Source organism: Myotis davidii, unplaced genomic scaffold (genome assembly GCF_000327345.1).
Source record: "Myotis davidii unplaced genomic scaffold, ASM32734v1 scaffold38, whole genome shotgun sequence".
Taxonomy (NCBI): Eukaryota; Metazoa; Chordata; class Mammalia; order Chiroptera; family Vespertilionidae; genus Myotis; species Myotis davidii.
The window spans coordinates 4,088,526-4,093,651 of record NW_006291383.1 but is presented as its reverse complement, the minus strand read 5'-3'; the positions used below and the strand labels follow the sequence as shown (position 1 = coordinate 4,093,651).

General features: G+C 53.5%; 1 protein-coding gene across 1 annotated transcript in view; it reads left to right on the top strand.

The window, feature by feature from the left end:
* The first annotated feature begins 5,018 nt into the window (after positions 1-5,018).
* The window catches only part of VSTM2L (V-set and transmembrane domain containing 2 like), a 19,781-nt gene continuing 19,673 nt past the window's right edge, over positions 5,019-5,126 (top strand). Inside the window, exon 1 of the mRNA XM_015564441.1 lies at positions 5,019-5,087. The gene's annotated coding sequence lies outside the window, so the exon portion shown is untranslated. The remainder of the gene's footprint in view (positions 5,088-5,126) is intronic.

Genomic DNA, 5,126 nt, shown 5'->3' with positions numbered 1-5,126 from the left:
CCCCCCCCCAAGCTGTTGCCCTTGGGACAGAGCATAGCGGCTCTGGGAGCATCTGGAGCTGGGAGAGGGGCCTCACTCAGAGCTATCAGTTAGGGCCTGACAGTGCCCATCTGTGGCAAGTGTTCTGCTGTCCCTGGTTCCCTGGATCTTCCTCTCCCATGGTTTGTCTCTATCTTTATCTGGGTCTCTCTCTCTCTCTCTCTCTCTCTCTCTCTCTCTCTCTTCTCTTGTCTTCCTCTTTTGCTCTCTATCTTTGTCTTTCAATCTCTCTCCATCTTTCTTTGTTCCTTTCTCGGTGTCTGCTGTATCCATTTCCCTCCCTCTTCTCACCTCTGTCCTCCCTTTCTCTGCCTCTCTGCACACACACGCACGCACACACACACACATGCACGCGCACACACACATGCACAGACACACACGCACAGACACACACGCACACACACCTCTCTTCAGATGACATCTCGGATTATACACACATATATTCTGTATATCATAATGACTTCCACACGGACAAGGCACTCAAGAAATGTTAGTTGAATGAATGAAGTGAATAGAAGAATGAACGACCAAATGATGAAGCTACAAGGGTCACTGGAACTCGTGTGGACTAGTGGTTCCTAACTATTTTGGAGAACACAATCCTCTTGACAATCTGATGAAAACTGGATCTTTTCCTCAGAAAAAAATACCACATTGTTTGCCGAGGGTTTGTTGAGGTGCCAAAGCCCACCTGTGGTCCTAAGGAGAAGCAGCCTTCATTTCACCAGGGGGGAAACTGAGGCCCAGAGAGGAGCCAGGGCTGGCCCCAAGACACAGGGCAAGTGTGCAGCAGGGCCAGGCCTGGACCTGGAACCTTCCCCTCCCCACAGTCTTCTCATGTGATGGGGGGCAGCCCCTGGAATGAAACCTCATTCACTTTCCCCAGCAAACCCTTGGTGAGTGAGTGTCTTCAGGGGGTGGGTGTTGGGGAGAGACAATGGAGGACAGAAAACCAGAGATGAGAGCCCAGAAAATGAAAGGGAAGGTGAGTCATCTCTAAGGAGGTCTCTGCAGGTTTCCAGTGAGAGTGGTTGCTGTGTCCTGCTGCAGTCAGGGAAGACTTCCTGAGGGAGGTGGTCTCTTTCTCAGCCAGTGTCCAGGGACCTCCAGGGCTGAGAGCCTGGCCTGACTGCCTGGGTCAGGCAGGGGCTTCATTTGGAGAATCGTGTGTATCTGGCAAAGCAGACCACAGTGCTTGGACTTGATCTCCAGGGCAGGGGAAGCCTCAGAAGATTCCTCAGTGGGAGGGAATGGTGTGGCTGGTGTTTGGGTGGGTGTGGCCAGGGAAGTGGGGAGTGGCAAGGGACTGGAGCTGGAGCGGCTGGTGGAGGAGGAGCTGCTCCCTGTGGGAGGGGCTGGGTCTGTGGGCTCAGGGTGCTGGGCTGGCAGCAGTGTCCAGGGGATGATGGAAACGTGGGTGTGCAGCATGCGTGCCTGGGTGTATACGTATGCTGGTGTTCTGCCTAGGGCTTGAGCACACCCAGCTCCTTCCTTCTCAGGGCCATTTCCCGAGCATTTTCCTTCCCTGCAGCCTCTTTTCCGACCTCTCCTGCCTTCTAACTCTCTCCTTCATGCTTCATGTAGCTCCTCAGAGAGGCCCAGGACCTCCTGTCAGAGCCTCATCCTGACCACCACTTGAGGCACCCCAGGCGTCCATCAACGTACCCATCTTACAGAGGGGAAACTGAGGCCGAGAGATTTGCAGCAGGCCAAGGGCCCCACACCTAGTTCAGAGCAAGGGGGCAAAGCCCAAACTTTGTTTTCTCCCAGCCTGGCATGTTAAGGGTGTCTTTTAGAGTTGGGGGGTCTTAATTGACCCCCCCTTTCTTAGAACCCTCAGGCCTGGTTCCCCGCTGAGGGCAGGGAAGGCAAGAGCAGGGGGCAGAGTGTCTGTTTTGCTTTGTGAGGTTTTAAAAAAATTATTTCCAGCCTCGGAGGCGGCAGCAATTACGGCCAGCTCACAGGGGAGCTGTTTGCTGGCTGTCATCGGCCAGAGAAAGGGTCTCTAATGGAGGCCGGCGGCCAGAGCGCATGGCAGTGGAAACAGCGCTCAAAACGAAGCAGCACTAATGTTCCCAGGCAGGCAGAGGCAAGGGAGGGGGAGGGCAGGCTGGCTGTCAGCTGACAGGAGGCCGAGGGAGCAGGGGCTCTGAGACGCACCAGCTGGTCTCTTTATGCCCCTAGAGACCCAGGAGCGGTCCCTGAACTCCAGCTAGGTGCTGGGTGCCCAAGCCCCACCCTGCTTCGCTGCAGCTGTTAAATCCCCTCCCAGGCAGAGGAGACAGTAAGCGCAAAGGCCTCGGGGAGGGGCAGAACCCTTCAACTAGTTCTAGAATAGTCCTTGTGTTTGAAAAGGCCAGGCTAGTCTTCTAGGTGAGGAAAGGGAGGTGGGAGCTTTGGGGACAGGGAAGCAGGAAAAAGACTTCCCAGGGAGAGGCAGCATAAATAGCAGCCTGGTCATCACCACCATGATAATGCCCCACAGAGCCCACTGTTATGACAGACACAGGTATGTATGAGCCTGTTGAGTCCCCACAGCACCCATTTTACAGATGAGGAAACTGAGGCTCAGAGATTGGCCCACCACGAGAAAGTGTAGATGGGGTTCAAATGGAAGGGCAGCATGGACACTCTGCTCTCTGCCGGTGCCTTCCGGGAGCATCCCTGGGATCTGCCTCGGTTCTCCCCGCCTCTTGGTCTCTGCACCTGGCTTTCTGTGCCCTCATCCCTGCCTCTCCCCATCTGCTCTGTCCCCCGTGGCTTCACCCAGGGTGCCTCCCCACACCTCTCACTTTCCTTTCTCCTCAGTGGATCGGGGGGTGCTCCTTTCTGGGTTCTGGGACACCTGCTTATCTCTGTGGCTGCTGCATCCTCCTTTGCTTCCTCTGTTCACCCCTCTCTGCTTCTGGCAGGCAGCCTGGACGAGTACATGCCTGGGCCTTGGGGTCAGACGCTCATGGGCTCCAATCCTGGCCCCACTCAACCTCTCTGAGCCTCGCTAGCCATCGGTGCAATGGGCTCACCCACTGACTTGGCAGGATGTGCAGGTGAGGATGAGGGGAGATGCCTGTGTGCCTTCCCCCACCCGTGGATCCCTGCACATTCCCACACTTGCCTCTCTCCCTCCAAACCCTTTTCCTCCCTGTAGCTCAGGCGTGTGGGAAGCGGAGGCGGGAATTCCACGGGGGAAACCTGCTCAACTCCCACACTCCTGCAAGTGCCAGGATATTTTCACTCTCCTCAAATCTTCCTAGATTTGCAGTTCCACTGCCGTCTCCCTCCATATGTGCCCGTGGCCTTGGGAGGCACCCTGCCCCCAGCCCCAGGTACCAGCACGGCCCTCCTGGCTGTGTCAGGGCTGCCTGGCAGGGGACCCTGGCAAGTCCCCACCCTCTCTGTGTCTCAGTTTCCCCATCGTTAAGGAGAATGCGGACAGTGGCTACTTTCCAGGTATTTTGGGGGGATTCAGTGAGAGATTTATTTTGTTCAAGAAACAATTCTATAAAAAGGAATGGAATATGATATGTGCTACAATGTGGACGAACCTCAAAAACATTATGCTAAGTGAAAAAAGCCAATCCCAAAAGACCATAGACTTTATGATTCCATTTATGTGAACTATCCAGCACAGGCAACTCCACAGAGACAGGAGGCAGGCTAGTGGTTGCCAGGGGTTGGGGAGTGACCGCTTAATGGGGATGGAGGTGGGGAGAGGGAGGAGGGGGGTGGTGGTGAAATGTTTTGGGACAAGATGGAGGGGATGGTTACACAACACTATGAATGCACTAAATGCCACTGATTTGTTATTTTAAAATGGTTAATTTTATGTTATGTGTATTTCACTTCAATTGAAACTAATTAAATAAGGAAACACCTCCATCGCATACACTCTGTGCCAGGCAGTCCACTTTATAAATCTTAACACATTTAATCCTTACAACAGCCCTTCGAGATAGCTATTATTATCCCCATTTACAGATGAGGAAATTGAGACACGCCATCACCAGGTACTTAGTGCATAGTAGGTGCTCAAAAATGTTAGCTATTTTAATGGTTATTAGGCTGAGCAGCGGCCCCACCTGCGTGAATGTGCCTGTGTGTGTGTCTAGATCTCAGCAGGGAGTTGTGACACCTGACCTGAGGCTCCACGGTGTCCCAAACCCTGAAACAGGCTCTTCACGTGTATTAGTTCATCGAATCCTCAAGCCTTTCCAGTGGTTTTCAACCTTCTGGCCCTTTAAATACAGTTCCTCATGTTGTGACCCAACCATAAAATTATTTTCGTTGCTACTTCATACTGTAATGTTGCTACTGTTATGAATAGTCATGTAAATATCTGATATGCAGGGTGGTCTTAGGCGACCCCTGTGAAAGGGTCGTTCAGCCGCCAAAGGGGTCGCAACCCACAGGTTGAGCACCGCTGCTTTAAGCCATGACACACGTGGGACCCAAAGCTCAGAGAAGTGGAGCAGTGTACACAAAGCCACACAGCAAGTCAGGGTGAGCTGCAACTTGCATCCTCACCTGTAAATCCTGGGCTCCACCCACCCCGTTCCCTCTCTTTCCTCCTGGGCCCCTTCCCCCTTAAGCCCACACATCCACACTCCTGTGCACAGAGCGTGGTCTGAGGACCCCCCAGGCTGCAGAAATGAACAAGACCTCCGATTGTGTGGGTCAGGAGGCCTTCGATGTGTGTGTGGGGCAGGGGAGGTTGCGCCCCACATAGAAGAGTAAACAGCTCCCACCAGGGCCAGCGTTTCTTTGATGTCTCCTATTCCATTTAAAATTCATAAATTCTGTGTTGTGCTCCGTAATATATTCATGTTTGTTTTAAGACGGAAATAATGTTCTCTCCCCGTTCAGGGGAGGGAAGTCAGTGCCTCAGGAAGTACCATAGGGCGTCCTCCATTTGTTTCTTTGTTCCTTGTCCTGTGAGGCACATTCGGACCTCCTGCTCCTAACGTAGGTGTCAGTCCTCGCCACGTGCAAGGCATGGGGAACCGTGTGGGGAATCATCCAGACAGGAAGACTCGGTAGGACTGTGGTAGGTGAGTGTCTGGGAAGGCTTCCCAGTGGCCGAGGGAGCC